General features: G+C 44.2%; 1 non-coding gene across 1 annotated transcript; it reads left to right on the plus strand.

The window, feature by feature from the left end:
* Positions 1-16,795: 16,795 nt before the first annotated feature.
* On the plus strand, positions 16,796-16,910 carry LOC136752085 (U5 spliceosomal RNA). The gene has a single exon (XR_010817253.1). It is a non-coding gene; the product is annotated as a U5 spliceosomal RNA (small nuclear RNA).
* Positions 16,911-19,205: the final 2,295 nt, after the last annotated feature.

Genomic DNA, 19,205 nt, shown 5'->3' on the forward strand with positions numbered 1-19,205 from the left:
ATTCTGACTCATCTGAATGTCTCAACAGAAATCGAGACTCATCAGACCAGGCAACATTTTTCCAGTCTTCAACTGTCCAATTTTGGTGAGCTTGTGCAAATTGTATCCTCTTTTTCCTATTTGTAGTGGAGATGAGTGGTACCCGGTGGGGTCTTCTGCTGTAGTAGCCCATCTGCCTCAAGGTTGTACGTGTTGTGGCTTCACAAATGCTTTGCTGCATACCTCGGTTGTAACGAGTGGTTATTTCAGTCAAAGTTGCTCTTCTATCAGCTTGAATCAGTCGGCCCATTCTCCTCTGACCTCTAGCATCAACAAGGCATTTTCGCCCACAGGACTGCCGCATACTGGATGTTTTTCCCTTTTCACACCATTCTTTGTAAACCCTAGAAATGGTTGTGCGTGAAAATCCCAGTAACTGAGCAGATTGTGAAATACTCAGACCGGCCCGTCTGTCACCAACAACCATGCCACGCTCAAAATTGCTTAAATCACCTTTCTTTCCCATTCAGACATTCAGTTTGGAGTTCAGGAGATTGTCTTGACCAGGACCACACCCCTGAATGCATTGAAGCAACTGCCATGTGATTGGTTGGTTAGATAATTGCATTCATGAGAAATTGAATAGGTGTTCCTAATAATCCTTTAGGTGAGTGTATATCAATTATATTAATTACCCTAACCCTAACTTTAAGTTACAAATGTTCCCTAAACACTTATTTTGCAGGATCAATAAAAAACTGTCAGGATTTTTTAAACTTTTACTGACACACATAGTTAATGGCAATGTGTTATAACTTTACGGAAAATTATAATCCGTATATCTTTAATTGTTTTGACGTGATTAAGATATAATGCATCTTTCACATAGGGAAGATTTGTAACATGATAGGAAAAGCAAACAAATGATGTAACTTTTAAATACTCAATATTACAGCATACAATTTTTCAGGCTTCATAAAAATGGAATTTATGACATACTCTGTAAAAATCAAGCAAACTGCATTTGTTGTTCATGAGAAAAAAAAAAAATCAAAGCTATCAGAATAAAGTTTTACTGACATTTTATTGACCCTACCACTGCATAGGACACATCGTTAACATGAACGCTACTGAATGGCACATACATTGAAAACTACGGAGAATTGAGACTTATCCAATTTACACTTCATAAATCATCTTAAAACGTTTCCAAACAAGGCAAAACCCACTTGAAATACGTTCATTCACATTTTTGGTAAACAAAAAGAGAGATTGTTACATATGTTCCCTATGATGCATCTACAGAGCGAGAGACAGAGAGAGAGAGAGAGAGAGAGAGAGAGAGAGAGAGACAGACAGACAGACAGACAGGCAGACAGACACTAACACAGCCACCCACCCTCCCACTCACACACACACACACACACACACACACACACACACACACACACACACACACACAGTATCTCTCTCTCTCTCACACACACACACACACACACACACACACACACACACACTCTATCTCTCTCTCTCTCTCTTTCTCTCTCTCAAAATTCAAATTCAAATTCAACGTGCTTTATTGGCATGAACAAAAAGAAGTATTGCCAAAGCAATGATGACAAACAACAGTTTTGAACATTTATATGTACATTTGCATACATAAATACACAATATATATGTTAAAAACAGGTAACTGATTAATTTCAATTAATAAAATTCAATCATAGTTCAGAGAGACATAAAACTGATATTGATAGTAATAATTGGGTGTAGCATAGGTGTCATTGCCTATGTCCAGGGGTGTCCCCTGTGTGTGTGTACTGAGTATCGACTGTGTCCCTCAGGCTGTGGCAGGCAGCTGTATACTGGGCTGCCAGTAGTATGCAGCTGGTCTCCTTTCCCAGAATGACTGGCACTTTCTCCGAGTCTGGCAGGTCTGGAAATCTCTTATAGAGATCTGCTATTTTGGGGAAAAATTTTGCTCATAAATGTTTATATTTTTCACATTTTAGAATAAAGTGCAGCTCTGTCTCGACCTCTCGGCGTTGGCAGTGGGGACACAAGTAGATAGTAGGGTTTTTTGGGCGCGGCCTATTTTGTTATGACGTATGCCCTAAGCTTATTAATATTCCTACGTCATAATTGGGGGGCGTGATTTTAGAGTTATTTCCTTAATTATTCCTACGTCATATCCGTCAGAAAGTGTACACCCCTAAAACCCTGAACAACAAGGCATCCCATAACCGGTTGTTCTTGTTGTTCTTGTTGGTCAACTGTAGAGTGTGAATGGGTCGGCTCTTCCTGTAGTGGTTGGGGGTCTTTTTTAAATATACATGTAATGGTCCCAGGTCTTAACAATGCCTGTTTTGAATAGTGTGTTTATCATATTCACACTGTCTCTGTCTCTGTCTGTCTCTCTCTCTCTCTCTCGCCCAAGCATTTTATAAGATCAACAAGTTCTGTTGTCTGTAATGGTCCCAGGTCTTAACAAGGCCATTTTGAATAGTGCGTTTATCATATTCACACTGTCTCTGTCTCTGTCTCTGTCTGTCTCTCTCTCTCTGTCTCTCTCGCCCAAGCATTTTATAAGATCAACAAGTTCTGTTGTCTGTAATGGTCCCAGGTCTTAACAATGCCATTTTGAATAGTGCGTTTACCATATTCACACTGTCTCTGTCTCTGTCTGTCTCTATATCTCTCTCTCTCGCCCAATCATTTTATAAGATCAACAAGTTCTGTTGTCTGTAATGGTCACAGGTCCTAACAATTCCTGTTTTGCATAGGGTACTTATGTTAACCCCAATGTATATGGCTCTGTCTCTCCCCTCAAATTTAATTAAAAATAAAATTTAAAAAAGAGGGTGTGTGTGTGTGTGGGTGTTTGTGGGTATAGGTTAATTGTTTTTGTAAAAAAAAAAAAAAAAAAAAAAAAAGCTGTGGTTATATTTTATCTCACACATAATGTGTTCATTCGTTTTACTTAAATACATTCTAGGGTCTTAAAGCTCATAAGAGTTAGACTTAAGATAAGGATATGTTTTTAAGGTATTTTAGCAGTCTCAATCCCTGATGATAAGGAATCATTTAAAAAATAAAAACAACTGATCACTCAATGCTAAATAGATCACAACACTCAAGGCTAAATCACTCACACCATGGGGGACGGGGGTGGGCTCAGACAAACGTAGGTATGGCGTGTGGTATCAAAACATTCAGAATACTTTTAAACTATATAACTTATAAGCTTTGTAAAATAAACCCAAATATCTCTTTTGTGGGGATAAACGCTGTTCTGAGTAGTTTGTGACTTGTTTAATACCAAACAAAGCATCGCTATTAAAAAAAAAAATAATAATAAAAAAAATAAAAAAAATCACTGTAAAAGCGCTACTTATTTTAGATCTTTATAGTTATTTTCTTGGCTCAGGTTGTTTTTTAGCGCGTATAAAGGCCTGAAATATTCTTAGTGTTTATTGACTATAGGTCTTGATGCTTAAAAATGTTTTTTTGAGAGACCAAAAGGTTCTAATAAAAGTTTAGAGTAGAGAGGAGAGAGATCGTCGCCATCTTGGTTTCTATTTGAAATTTGATGCAGGGTCATTTTATTGGTTGGTTTTGATATGTTAATTGGTAACAGGACGGCACAAAGGCCAGCCCAGAACAATGCCTTACAAGCAGATCCGGCATCTGGCCATCAGTATAAGTATGAAGGTCTGGTCTTCAGCTCGACAGACTCGTACTGACCTTTCGATTTAAGCCTAAAGATCAACAATGTCCGGAAACAACATCAACGACTTCGATTTAAACGAGTTTTTAGGTAAGTCTTCAGATTATTTTCATTGACTCAGAGCGTGTTGTGGGCATGTATTGTAAATAAGTTTATAACATCTGTTTTAAGTTCTGTAAAATTATTTTTCAGCCAGTCAACAGGAGTTAATTCCCAACGCTGAGGAGATCATCTGGAACAACGACGGTAAGATTTTTGTGTTTGCGCTCATGGGTTCTTATGTATGGGTGTGTGTGTGGTTTTGAAGCGGCTCATTAGAGTTATGAAAACGTTTTAATATATATTAAAGCCGGTCTCTTTAATTACACAGAAACTATCGAAAGGCCTGTGATTAATGTCTCCGAGGATCAACCAAGAGAAGTGGTTGTCCCTAGACAGGCTGTCTGCCGACCGGGTAAGAACTAAACCCCTGTTTGTTTGTATAACGTTTCTGTAAGATGTTTGAGGCCCGTTTTGTTAATTTTAAAAAATTATCCTTTCTAACAGTATTAAGAAACGTGGTTCGAGACAACGAAAGGCCTTCCACATCGAGGGCTTGTTTCGTTTTACCTTCGAGAACCGTAACCTTTCAAGAATCTGAAAGGCCGTCAGCCCCTGTATCTGATAGCGGTGAGTATATATCTGCCGCTTGTAAGAGGTTAAAGCTTTTTATAAAGCGGGGTGGTTAAAGGTTAAACATGTCTCTTACCTTCACAGAAGTGCAAAAAGCTAAACCAGCTGAAAAACATAAGAAACGATTATTCTTTGGAGGTAAGTAAGATCTTTCAAACTTTAATGTTTTTAAAAGGGTTTTGTTTGCCCGTTGAGGGCTAATATTTAAGCGAGGGGTGCCCATTTCCTGTAGGGCGTGGGGGTTCTGGGAAAGATCTTTAGAAGTCCGGACAGGTCTAGACTTGTTTCTGGGGCATGTGTTTAGAAATGACCGATTGCCCGACCGTCTGGTTAGGAAGTAAAGCTGTCCGAAAGGTTTTAGTAAGTTGTTTGGCTTATCTCCCGCAATTATACATCTGTTTTAAAGTGGCTGTAGGAAAAGGCTTGAAGGTGTTCATTGTATTTAATATTTAAACAGATCGTGAAAACGTTTGTGAAACAGGAAGTCCCGGGATCAGGAAGCGTTTACACTTGGAAGGTTCGTTTAAAAATGAAATGTGGTGTGTGTGTGTATAAAAAGTGTTTTATTAACAATATTACAGTTTTTAAAGAAACATTTAAGAAACAGTTTATTTACAGAGGCTTCTCTGTTTTACATTTATTATCAAGTCCTAATAAATATATTGTCTGTAAATAATAAGGCGTTGTAGTGAATGTCTAAGCCTATTTTCAAAGGTCTAAAAAAGCTAAAGGTTTTGAAGGTCCTGGACATGTTGTTTTAAGTTTGATTTCTGTCGCCGTTTAAAGATGTAAATGTAATGTATATTTTTATTCTTCTCAAGACTCTTGGGATAGTCATTCTGTGGATGAGCTATTGAGGACAATTACCCCGTCTAAGTGTGATCAAACATCTTCCCCGGAGAGATCACCGAGAGGATCCCCCACGGTGGTCTTGGAGACCCCCCAACATCTACTCAGGCCACAGCCTTCTGGGGGTAATTCAACAATCCAGATTCAGCCCGCCGCATTGTCGGGCGGAACAAATACAGGCTACCAACAACCTCAGGGGTCGCCGTCAGTCAGGGTTGACACACCACCCAACGACGGACTGGTTTCAACATCGTCCCCCCAGCCCTGTTTCTTGGCTACAGAAACGCTGAACAGTACACCGCGATTGGCCAGGGTGTCACCGCAAAGGCCTTCTTGGTCTCCGTCCGTGAGTATACGCTCGCTCCCTGCCTCCTTCGACCGAGATTTACCGGAGCGACCATCCTTTGCAGCTGAGCCAGGCCACCATCCCCCGGAGCTACTTCCTGAAGGTCGGCATGAGTTGCTACATACTTTGTTACTAAATCAAAGACTTGTGTTAGTGGAGCAAAACCTTGTGATAGAGAGCCAAAACACCCTTATTAATACCCTTACTAACGAATTGTACCGTATTTAATGTTTTAATAGATACAAAACGCCTTACTATTGTGGGTTGTTGGAAAAATAAAAAATAAATAAAAAAATGTCCGGACTTGGTAAAAGAACTCACAAACTAAAGGATTATGAACAAGTTAGGGCCCCAAAAAGACCTTCCCGAGAGAACATCCCCGGCCCTGTTGTGAACTCCTCTGATGTCCCAATGAACCAGGAACTATTACAAATGATAAATGATTTAAATAACCCCCAATCACCACCGATAGAATGTGAATTAACAGACTTACCGGTGAACCCCGACCTGTTACAGATGGTCAATGATCTAAATAACCACCTCCCAACGGTAGCGCTTATAGAGGTTCAACCCCTAGTTCACCCCGATTTGTTTGAAATGGTGGAGGCTTTGGAGACGCTACCCCGACCAAATTCTGCCCCTATTATAAATGATTTGAGACAATTAGAACACAGTACGGCGGCAGAAGCAGCCGTCACTATAGAGGAGGGTCTTGACATTAACCGGGTGGATATCTTTGAAGGACTTTTACAGGCTTTAAATGAGCCTCCTCAAAAAGGGGGTTTTGTAGATGTCAGCAGTGGGGGTGTTCGGAATGTGGAGGGTTCTGAGACTGATAAGGCTGTGGAGGACATGCTCTGTGAGAATGTAGGGGTTGAAGGCTTTGTTCAAAATGATGATGTGGCCAAGAGTACCAGTGATCCCGTGATTATAGATAGACAGGCCTATAACAATTTTGAAATGATTCAGCGTTTTAATTTTGCAGAACTTTTAAATTGTGACAATTATGCAGAAATATTTGTCAACATACACGAGGCCTTGCAAAACATGCTTGAACAGGTTGCTGAAAGGGTCAGACCTCGAGATGTTGTACAGTTAGAACTCAGAGGGGATGATTTGTTTAGCAACCTATCTGTAATGCTGAGTGGAGATAATTTAGATGTTGATGAAATGGCCTAATATCATTCTTGGCCCCCTTGAGCGCTTCATCCCAGTGTTCGTACCCCCCGGTCTTTGTTACAGCAACCATTAACTTTTCCAGGTTTGAAAGTTGATCCTCATCGATGGTTAAATCTGTAGAGAAAAGGCTCGCGTTGGCTACTTTTCTGTCAAGCACATGGTGTAATAGCGCTCTCAGGTTAGCTGCAGAGTGTTGATGACAGAACCAGTTGCAGCAGCAGTCCAGAACATTCCCCATGTTCAAAGTCACTTAGTTCAGGTCAGAGTCTGAATCAGTGGCGTAGATGTCGAATTCTTCGTCGCTGCCCCCAGCTTTAACTTCTTTACGGAAGAAATAAGCTTTTAGCTTGCCAGCGGTTTTTCTACTTGGCTCATCCAGGTCATTGAGCAGCTGCCCAAGTTTCTCTATTATAAACGGCTCCTTTTTCAGCTCCAGCAAAATCTCATCTATGATTTTCTGGACTTGTCCAGCAGTGACATGTATGTGGGAGTAAGACAGAGCCTTGATTAGTGCCGGTTTCAGCCACGGTTTGTTCAGTCTTCTGTAAAACACGTTGAAATAGAACAGGAAATAGTAACGGTCTGGTTCAAACAAACAACTGTGTCTCAACTGACTGGGGTGATTCACTTCACACCCCCGACAGACTTCTTTCAGAGCTCGGTCGATGAGAGCACTCAGAATATACACCAGGGTGCTTTTAACCACTCTGCTTACTTGGCCACATACCCCGGGCATAAATCCTGCGTCTTCATCACGCCCCCGAGACAGTCCGATGCTCATTGGGTCGCCTGGTGGTTTGTGGGGTGTTTCTACATCCATTGGACTGACCCCCTCCTGAGACGCACAGACGGTAGACAGTTCGGCAAAATCGAGGCCCTCCATGAGCTCCAGAGGCTGGGGATCCCCGAGACTCATTTGGACATCCATCGCCCCGCATGTTGTTTCGTCCTGAGGGACCGGGGTCTGAGGTCTTGGAGGGTAACCGCAGTCAGAGGGTTCCGGAGTGTATACAAAATCTGGGGAATAGAACCAGGGGTGATCCCGGGTTTGAAGAGGCCTGTAGAGCCTGTCGACGTCCGCAGCTTTCGGGTAAGACATTCTCTTTAATTTTAAACCATGAATGAATTGTTGCGCCTTTTAGCCTATCTCTTCACTACGTCACGACACACCGCCCTCTTAGAAGAGAGTAGACCCTGAGCCGTCAGACCCCCCTCCAACCCCCCACAGGTCGTCTGTTTTATCATCGTCGTCGTCATTCAAGGGGGATATATAATCCATAATCCAGCATATTCTCCTTCTAACAGAATCCAGTTGTGAACATTTGGTCAAGATGTCAAAACCATCATTTATACAGTTTATGACCTCTTTCAAGAACGGCCAGTCCACGGCGTCAAACATAATTTCAGTAACCTGTTTTTCTGGATCCTCCACAACCCCTTCAATAGGGTTTGTAATCAGGGTACTGCTAAACAAAACCTTACGATCAGTAGTTAGAGATAGACTCTTCACCACTGTACCGTAGTTCTGCAAGCTTTCCCATTCACACCTTTCAAAACTCTGAGTCGGAGACTCCGTTTCGCCTTCTCTTGGACCCTCTTGCAAACCTTCTAGAGTCTTATCCACAAGCCCCAGGTCTCTCCATGCCATCACCTTCAACCAGTCCTCATAAGAGTATTCAATCACCGTCTCAAAAGGTTCCAACGTACCCTCCTTCTCTCCCAAAGCAAAAAGCTCCACTCCAACATAGCTGGGATCCCTTTTAAAGCGGTAACCCCGTCGACCCCCCCAGAACAACACCCAGGAGCGTTCAATCTTCAAATTGGTGAGTACAGGAACCCTTGCCCGGGATTGTTTCTTGCGGGGTTTCATGTTGATGTCGCTGGACATGTTGAAGAAGCGGGATGTTTCAGATGCTGAGAATTAAAGAGGTATTGCCTAAAAGCAGCGCGGGGTCTTAAATAGAGAGGAGAGTTTCGGGGCGTTGCCTTCAGAGGGGTGGGGGTCTTTATGGGTGGCCTTGTTGTTCAGGGTTTTAGGGGTGTACACTTTCTGACGGATATGACGTAGGAATAATTAAGGAAATAACTCTAAAATCACGCCCCCCAATTATGACGTAGGAATATTAATAAGCTTAGGGCATACGTCATAACAAAATAGGCCGCGCCCAAAAAACCCTACTATCTACTGACACAGCCTGTCCTCTCTGGGCAGCCAGGTCTGCCTGTGTCGGCCCGTCTCGATGGCCAGGCTGTGCTCACTGAGCCTGTATTTGGTCAGGATCCTTTTGTGTTTTTCGTTCGTTATTAATTTAAGGTTTTCTGACAATGTGTAGTGTCTTTTTAGGGCCCGATAGCACTGCAGTTTACTTTGTGCTTGTGTGTGTGTTTCCCAATGGGTGATGTAGTTTTCTTTGTGCTGTGTGATAATTTGGTTGACTCTGATTGTGTGCATGTGTGTGTTGCTGTCCTGAGGCTGGCCGGTGTCGGTGTGTGTCTGCGCAGTGAGCCTGCGGACCAGCTGGCTGAGGGGGCTCCTCTCTGGGTTCAGCTCTTGGCATTGCAGGGCCTGGTGGTGGTAGGAGTGTGTGTCACTGTTTATTAGATGGAGCCAGAATTGCTCTTTTGTGTATGTTGATTAATAATGTGTATTGGCCTAATTCTGCCCTGCATGCGTTGTTCGGTGTTTTCCTTTGCACCTGTAGGATTTTTTTGCAGAACTCTGCATGCAGGGTTTCTATTGGGTGTGTGTCCCATTGAGCAAACTCCTGCACTGTGAGGGGACCCCACACCTCACTGCCATAGAGAGCAATGGGCTGGATAATGGATTCAAATATTTTTAGCCAGATTTGTACAGGTATTTTTATGCAAATGTGTCTCTTTATGGCATAGAAGGCCCTGCGCGCTTTCTCTCTCAGTGTCTTCACCGCCGTGTTGAAGCTTCCTGTTGAGCTGAGTGTGAGGCCTAGGTATGTGTAGTGGGTGCAGTGTTCGATGGTGCTGTTTGCTAAAGTGACGTGGTACCTAGTTCCCTGAGGCCTGGCCTTTTTCTGGAATATCATGGTATTTGTCTTTTTCATGTTTACTGCCAGGGCCCAGGTCTGACAGTACTGCCCCTGCTCTGTGGGCCACAGCAGCACCAGGTCATCTGCGTTGAGCAGGAACATGACTTCTGTGTCATGTAGGGAGAGGCCGGGGGCTGCAGATTGCTCCAGCATTGTGGCTAATTCATTGATGTAAATATTGAATAGCGTTGGGCTCAGACTGCGGCCCTGCCTCACCCCACACCTCTGAGTGAAGAACTCTGTTCTGTTATTGCCAATTTTAACTCCGCACTCATTTCCTGTATACATTGATTTGATGATGTCATATGTTTCACCCCCTACACCACTTTGGAGAAGTTTGTAAAATAAACCTTCGTGCCAGAATGAATCAAATGCTTTTTTTAAATCTATGAAACAAGCAACTATTTTATTTTTATTTTGGTTGACGTGTTTGTCGATGAGGGTGTGTAGGGTGTAAATATGATCGGTTGTGCGGTGTTTTGGGAGGAAGCCAATCTGACTCTTACTCAGGACACTGTGCTCGGTAAGGAAGGCCAGTATCCGGGCGTTAATGATACTGCAGAACATCTTCCCCAGGTTGCTGCTCACACAGATGCCCCGGTAGTTATTAGGGTCCAATTTGTCTCCACTCTTATGAATCGCGGTGATCAGTCCTTTATGCCAGCTGTCAGGGAAGTGGCCCACACTGAGCACCAGGTTGAACAGCCGTAGCAGGGCCTGCTGTAGCTCAGGGCTGCTGTGTTTCAGCATCTCGTTGGAGATGCCATCAGGCCCGCATGCTTTCCTGGGCAGCAGGGCGCGCAGCTTCTCCTGCAACTCCTGCTCAGTAATAGTTGAGTCCAGGGGATTCTGGGTGTCTTTAAATGCCAATTCCATTCTTTTTAGTTTCACACTGATGTCATGCTGAGCTGATTTCTCAGTGTGGTGAATGTTTTCATAAAGTTTTTCAAAATGGTTTTTCCAAATATCTCAATTTTGAATGGCCAATTCTTCAGGTTTTAATTTATTACATTTTTTCCAGTTTTCCCAGAATCTATTTGTGTTAATGGACTCTTCGATTATTGTCAGTTGCTTTCGGGTGTGTTGTTCTTTTTGATCTAAGTGTTCCTTCGTTCCTCAGTTCCTTCCTTATTGTATTGCACTCTTTGTCAAACCAATTCTCCTCTTTGTATTTTGTTGGGATGATCTTTTTAATTTTCAATTTTGCCTGTAAAGCTGCTTTTTCAAATATATGATTTAAGTATTTTATAGCCAGATGTATTCCTTCTTTACTATGTTGATTTGGGGTGATCAGAAAGGTGTGTATTAGTGATTGGATGTCTTGATTGCCAATTGCTCTCTGGAACTCTTGTGTGCTGTCTGGAGCCCATCTGTAGGAGTGTCCGAGGCTGTACAGCTTGCTGGGCTGTGTGTGAGCGCTGCTGCTGTGCTCTGTCCTCTTCAGGAACACAGTGATTTGGCTGTGGTCTGATAGAGGTGAATGCACTGAGAGAGAAGGGGTCTAGGTTTGTGATGGCATAGTCTACCGTGCTGCTGCCAAGAGTTGAGCTGTAGGTGTATCTTCCCAGAGAGTCTCCCCAGATCCTGCCATTCACGATATACATATGTATACATATGTATATCGTAATTTTTGCCCATTTTTATTCACTCCCCTGTCGTGGCTGTGTCTGAGGGAGCTGATGGGGGTGTTTAAGGGGGTGTGGCCGAATATGTGGCTGTCTCCCTGTGTGCTGGTGAAGTCAGGCAGGCTGCCTGTCCGGGCGGTCAGGTCCCCACAGATCAGCACACTTCCCTGGACCTGGAAGTGGCAGACCTTAGTCTGGAAGTTGGGGAAGATCTCCTCATTGAGATATGGGGATTCTGAGGGGGGAACATACACGGCACACAGGAACACATCGGTTTGTGTAGAAATTATTTCTTTGCTTATTTTAAGCCATATGTGTGACTCTGCTGTTTTGATGGGCTGTATGGAGTCACTGAGCTCTGCTTTGTACCAGATTATTATGCCCCCGGAGTCCCTGCCGTGTCTGACGGAGGGCTTCTTCAGGGAGGGCACTATGACCTCTCTGTAGCCTGAGGGACAGTGACTGGACACGTCTGCCCGACACCATGTCTCTTGCAGGATGATGACATCCTTGTCTCTCACTCTCTCTCTGAACCCAAGGTCTGTGCTCTTCAGCCCGAACACTGAGGAGCCCAGGCCCTGGATGTTCCACATGGTGATAGACAGGGATCGCATTTCTTTCTACTCTAATTAAGCAATTTATATACTCCTTTGGAATGAGATATATCTGGAAATGTGTGAGGTGGAAAGTAAACAAATAAATAAATAGTAATACTGGTGATATGTAAAAATAGGAAACGAATAAATAAAATAATAAAAAAATAAAAAACTCCTGACTTACACTACTATATACATACGCATACACACATATATCTACATATATACACATATATGTAAGCATCCATATATCTACATAATTTTAAGAAAATATGTCCATATATATCAGTATATAACTACATTTATACAGGGGTGATTTTCAGATGTGGTAATAGCTAGTCACGTCCTGCAGTGGTTTCTTTGTTATGCACAGTTAATTATCTTATCAGTGCAGATGAGGTTGTGCAGGTGTCGGATCTCCTGCAGCTCCCCGGTGTCGGCCACTCTGCTGACCGCTGCTGCGTAGTTGCGCTGGCTGTGCTGCTGGGCTGTTCTGTCCATGTTCTGGATGGGCTCCACTCTGGGTCTGCTGTCCTGTGGTCGGGCGTATCCAGGCTGGGGTCTGCGGTGTTCGGGCTGGGGAAGGTGGTGTGCAGGTGGAGGGCGGGGGCTCCCAGGGGCCACTCTCCTGATTGGCTCGGGTTGTTCTGGGTGGTGTGGGTGCTGGAGAACCTTCTGTGGCCATGTGGGGGGCTGGCTGGGTTTCGGCCCAGAGCGATGTCTTTGAGTGTCTTTGCGAAGACGCTCACTGCTTGTTAGTGGAGATGGACGTGGTCAAACAAGCTGTGGGCCCCAAGAGTGGGGTGGTGTGCCAGGTGCACATTTGGAATCAGAGCACATCCCCGAGAGATCTCAGCGTTGATCATGTGGATGGTGTTGGGGTGGAAGTCCTTCCTGGGCAGCAGGGTGGACATGATGATTTTGGCGTGGGGGAAGGTCTGGGTGGCCATCTCCGCCACTCTTCTGATGGAGCTGGCCACCTTGTCCTGCTGGGTCCTCAGGTCGTTTGTGTCTGTGTGTATAATAATATGGCTGGGGGAGCCGAGGCTCTCCTCGGACAGCTGCTGAATGGCCCTCTCTGTGGTCGGACACCAGACGTTGGAGATCTTGCCATCAGGGAAGAGCCGCCTCTCATTTATGAGTTTGCCATTTGAGTCTATCTTCAGTGCTACTTCTTCTTCCTGGTAGTCTTTCTGCGTGAGGGGGTCTCATCTGTGTTTGGTTCGGCCTGTGTGTGTGGTGCGCAGGTTTTGTGAGTGGTTTCGGGCTCAGGGTGTGTGTGTGTGCTGGGTGCAGTGTGTGTGTCTGAGTCAGGGTATGTGTGTATGTCGGGCTCAGGGTGTGTGTGAGTGCTGGGTGCAGTGTGTGTGTCTGAGTCAGGGTGTGTGTGTGTGTTGGGTGCACTGTGTGTGTTGTGCTCAGGGTGTGTGTGTGTGCTGGGTGCACTCTGTGTGTTCGGGTCAGGTTGTGTGTGTGTGTTGGGTGCAGTGTGTGAGTGGTGTGTTGTGTGAGAGTCAGTATGTCTGGATGTCATTGGGGTGGGAGGGCTCTGCACATTGTGCACTGCTGGGTTTCTTGAGGGCTAGTTGTTGTGGGCAGTGAATTTGTATAGCTGCTCCTTCAGGCTCTGCACTGTCTTGTCTCTGCGTTGCAGTTCCTCTCTCAGGGCCGTCAGCTTCCTCCTCATGGCCTCCCTGTCCTGCTGCAGCTCCCTCACCTCTTCCCTCAGCTCCCTCACTGTGACCTTGTGCTCGTGTTGGACTCTGTTGAGCTGGTCTGTTAGCTGCTCTGTGGTGTTGGAGGTTGTGAGCATGGCCAGCACCAGCTCTTTTAGCTCCATCAGCTCCACCTCCAGCAGGGACATGTTCTCCCTCAGCTGGGACACTGTGTCGGGTGTCTGAGGGGTGTCCTGCGCTGGGCTGCGTGTGGATTCCTCGCTGTTCTCTGGCGCGGTGCTCTCCCCTCCGTTGGCAGGGCAGTGTGGGGCTGGACTCTCCTCCTGTGTGGCTGCGTCTGTGCTCTTTTGGACACGTCTCTCCTTTTTCTATCTGTCAGCCAGCGTTTTCAGTGAATGGAACTGATTTTCAAAGGTGCCCAGGCTGCCCTCGCTGCCCTGTATTAAGACTGTTCCAGTGTGGTACAGATTGATTGTCAGCATGGAGGTGTCTGGGTCATCCTCCTCACTGATTGACACCTGCCTTCCTTTACTGATGCCTCTCTTTTTAATGTGCCTGTACAGTTGACAGATGGCAGCGTGCCAGGCGTCGGTGTGCTCGGTGTAGAAGACCAGGTTGCTGGTGACTTGCTGGTCTCCAGTCTGAGACAAGTCGGCTCTGAGAGTCTCTGGGTTGTCCTTCAGTATGTGTTGTTTGAGACTCTTCCTGGCCTGAGCGTTCTTCAGGTGCTCTGGGTAATGGATCGCACAGCTCCTGCTCCTGCTCATTGTATCTTTTATGAATTGATACTTTCAAATTCAAACCTCTGTCACTTTTCAAATGTCAACAGCTTTTCAGTATAGACACAGTTCTGTGTTGATTATACTGTATGCTGTAATATTGAATATTTTCAAAAATACATCATTTGTATGTTTTTCCTATCATGTAACAAATGTTCCCTATGTGATAGATGCATTATATCTTAATAATGTCAAAACAATTAAAGATAAAAGGATTATTATTTTTGGAAAAGTTATAACACATTGCTATTAACTATGTGTGTCAGTAAAAGTTTAAAAAATCCTGACAGTTTTTTATTGATCATGCAAAATAAGTGTTTAGGGAACATTTGTAACTTAAAGTTAGGGTTAGTGTTAGGGTTAGGGTTATGAATATAATTGATATATAGAATTGTTAAGAAGTGTAAATGTTTACATTCCATTTTTCATGGACTGTCTGAAAGTTTCAGTTCTATATTCGGTTTGGAAACCGTTTTTTTTCTATTTGTGTATATGAAAGATATACATCTATACAATATCTTCACTATTAAAGATAAACGCATTATTATTTTCGGCATTGTTCAAGCTCATTGGTATTACCTTTGTGTATCTTTAAAAGTTTAAAATTCCTAAAGGTTTTTTATTGATCTTGCAAAATAAGTGATTAGGGAACATTTGTAACATAGAGTTAGGGTTAGCCACTGGGTAAGTGTTACATCTGACACAAGGGTTACACAAGTGCCGGAATGAGGTCAATGACTCTGCTGTTTTGACATCGGTGGTGGAATGACCTGCCCACCAAAGTCAAAACAGCAGAGTCCTTGACCTCATTCCGGCGCTTACTCAAGACGCATCTCTTCTGACCGCACTTGTAATATTAGTCCTCTATCCCTGCTAGATAGCACTTCAGCTTATTATGCTCCTCTCGTTCTTGAATGTTTTCCTCCTTGCTCCCTTTCCTGTAGCCCTAGTCTGTAACCCTACATCTTGACAGCACTTAGCTTTCACCGTCCAGGATGTAGGAAGTCTTTTACTGTACTTGTGTAAATTGTAATTAGAATTTTTAAAATGTATTTTGAATTGCGATATTTTTTATCTAAATTGAATTTGTAATGATTGATGCCTTGTACTTCTCTGTATTTTTGCACTTATGTTGTAAGTCGCCCTGGATAAGGGCGTCTGCCAAGAAATAAAAATAATAAAATAATAATCTTCAACAGTAAGTTTATTCATGTTAATTTTTCTCTTTAATGTTAAAGAACAGAATTAACCAGCTCACCACAAAGGAACATGGTAGGTGCTATTGCAACATGGATTACACAAAAACATTGAAATCCAAGTTTGCAGTGGTCCTTGGGCCATTGCGTGGTGATCCAGATCACTTCAGCACGAATTTTGCAGTGGTCTGGACTACAACTCCAGGGACTACTGTGCAGTGGTCCAGACCTCAGAAACTGTGTGCATATGAACAGTGAAGTGGGCATCATAACTGTAGCCAATACTTTGTGGTTAAAATACTTAATTTAATCCGTGTATTTTACGGAATAATAATAATAACTCTAAAACATAAGAGAAGGGCCTGATAATAAATACAATACACAATAGACTAGTACCCTTAGAATATAATAATATGAACATTTTCATTATTAGTATGATTGTAGTTTGGATGATATATTAATGCAAGTTGATAACATATTTTACAGAAAATGGGTTTAAGGAATTGTGTCAAAAAACGAAAAGAATTGCTTTAGGGGCCATTGCTGCATTTTTACAGACCAATGTATAGCCCACTTTTCTTTTAAATTATGTTTAAAACAAAATTGAGGAAGCAGTGGTTAGTTCTGAATCAAACATATTGACCCCCTCACTCAATCTGTAAGTCCTGCAGCAAACATTGGAATATGCATAGATATTTGCACAGACTGGTATAAATGTCCCTAATAAATAACCAAATGCCATTTTTGTTGTTTCAAATGTGCCCAACATCTTACCAGTATGTCCTTTTAGTATGTCACAAAGGTTCCCTAAATCGTTTTACAAATGTTCCCTGCATGATATGAATGTTCCCTAAGCATGTGACGAATGTTCCCTAGTTTATGTTACAGTTGTGCCCTAGCACTTCTCTCTCTCTCACTCTCTCTCTCTCTCTCTCTCTCTCTCTCTCTCTCTCTATCTCTCTCTCTCAATTCAGTGCATTTGTATTGTCAAAGCAATAAACAATATCATTATAAATCACAATAAGATGTAATATAGTACAGAAAAACAAAATGTAATAAAATGTGATCTTTAATACACACAAATATGTATGGCTGGTCGGAAGCGTCTTGGACTCGGGTTCCTCTACATTACTTATAACGCTTTTGCCTTTTGTTAAAGCTTTCCATGGAGACGAATGTGGATGAGTTTGTACCATTCCTGGGAGGCTCTGCCTTGTTGGGGCGGAGCTGTGATCCAGGTGAACAGCAGATCGGGCATAGGTGGGCATTGATGCCTTTACCATCAACAATCTTCCACCAACAAACTCTGTTTTCTTAAAATAATCCATTTTAAAAGTGTGTGAAAATAAAATCCCCACTCCCCCACTCACACTAGACCCTTGGCTAAACACACTCTCTCCTTTCCACTCCCGCTGCCACTCACACTCATTCACACTGTCTGCGTGCGTCTCTTGTACAAATAAAAATTGAGACATAAAAAAACATACTATTAACCATCATCTTTAGATTGCAAAGCAGTCCTGACAACACTCTTTCCACTTCTTTAACCTGTAGCACTCCGGCTCACTAAACTCCGCGAGTGCCACATTCTGCAGGATCACTTGTGCAGATGCCAGGAACTGCTTTGCATAAGGGAAGAAGTTTTCTAAAACTATATTCCTCTTTTCCTTGGTCTCCCTTAAAAAATCCTTAATGCTTTTAGCACTGTATCCCGCAGTGTCAGTGGAGACGGGCTCGCCCTGGGAGTCAGCGATGTCCCCCTCAGCAGCGCTGTCCGAGTCTGCGCTCTCCACAGCTGCAGCACTGCACTCAGACTCCCGGCGCCGCAGCCGGTCGGCCACCTTGGGTTGAGACGGCAGGTTCCCCCAGACAGACTCCCCTAACTGGGAGTCCCGCCGCACCACAGCCCCCACACCGTCTCCGAGATCCTCCTCACCAGCCGTCCTCGCAATATTCGCCTTTTTAGACAACTGTATCAACGGCCTCAGAAGACGGGGCAGACTGCTTCTGCTGTCTTTTCCTGGGCACTTTAAACCCATCATCACTGGCTAAGTGTTCAGTCTTGGTGACGGCCGCATCAGCAGCAACAGCAGCTCCCTCCTCGGCTAACTGAGCCCGTGGCTGCTCTGCATTCTCACTGCTAGCAGCATCCCCACTAGGCTCCCCTACTCTGTCCCCACCGAGGCCAGTAGCGTTTGCCACCGCCTCCCCCTCATTGCTCCCCCGGCCGGCAGAGCCGACACCAGACGGCCCTGCCTGCTCCTCACCTTCCTCTCGCCCGGCCGCCGGAGCCTCTCCCTGAGGGCAAGAGCGACTGATGTGCCCCTGCGCCCCGCACCTGAAACACCTCATGGTATCAGTTGACACGAACACCACGTACACTAACCCCTCGATCTTAAACTTCAGAGACAGGCTTAACTCATCGGCGCCGTCCGCCAGCACCATGAAACCCTGTCTGCGGTAAGAGAGGACGTGTTTCAGCTCCGGGGCGCTGCAGCCCAGCAGCACCCTCCTAATGGCGCAGGTGAGCCGGCCATAGCGACTCAGATCCCCCGCCAGCAGATCGTTGCTCAGGAAGGGGGGCACATTGGAAGTAACCACCTTTACAGCCGGGGTGGCCAGAGGGAGCGTGGGCAGGAAGGTCCCCTTCACTGTGACCCCCTCCTCCATCACATCCTTCACCAACGCCTCAGAATTCAGGAAAACCACAATGCCCTTATTCATTCGAGCCGCAGAGACGATGTTCTGGAAGCCGACCTTCCTTCCGATCTCCATCGCACAGTCCTCTACCGACACCTACTCCTGGGACACGAGTATAAGCCCATGCTTTCGGGTCAGCGTTTCGTAATTAAATGAAGGGGGGGTCTCCCCGCCCGCAACGCCATGCTGATCTAAATCGAAAAACAACCCCCTAAACCCGAAATGTTTAAAACCAACAAACGATTAAAAGTATCTATAAAAAAACAAGAAAAGGAAAGAAAAAGAGTAGTAAAAACACACACACACACACTCTCTCCAAACAAACCTCCCACCACCACTGACTTCCCCTATGAACTCCCAGCATGCAGAGAGAGAGAGAGAGAGAGAGAGAGAGAGAGAGAGAGAGTGTGTGTGTGTATGTGTGAGAGTGGGTGGGTGGGTGGCTGTGTTAGTGCCTGTTTGTCTGTCTTCTGTGTCTGTCTGTCTCTGTCTCTGTCTCTCTCTCTGTCTCTCTCTCTCTCAATTCAGTGCATTTGTATTGTCAAAGCAATTGGACATTCAAACATACATTTATACATACATACATATAAACATATATATGGAAAAGAAACAATACAATTATAAATCACAATAAGATGTAATAAAGTACAGGAAAACTAAATGTAATAAAATGTGATCTTTAATACACATAAATATGTATAGTTGGTCGGAAGCGTCTTGAACTCGGGTTCCTCTTCATGGAGGGGAACGTGGATGAGTTTGTACCATTCTTGGGAGGCTCTGCCTTGTTGGGGTTTTGCTGTGATCCAGGTGAACAGC

Source organism: Amia ocellicauda, chromosome 6, assembly GCF_036373705.1.
Source record: "Amia ocellicauda isolate fAmiCal2 chromosome 6, fAmiCal2.hap1, whole genome shotgun sequence".
In the NCBI taxonomy this organism is placed as follows: domain Eukaryota; kingdom Metazoa; phylum Chordata; class Actinopteri; order Amiiformes; family Amiidae; genus Amia; species Amia ocellicauda.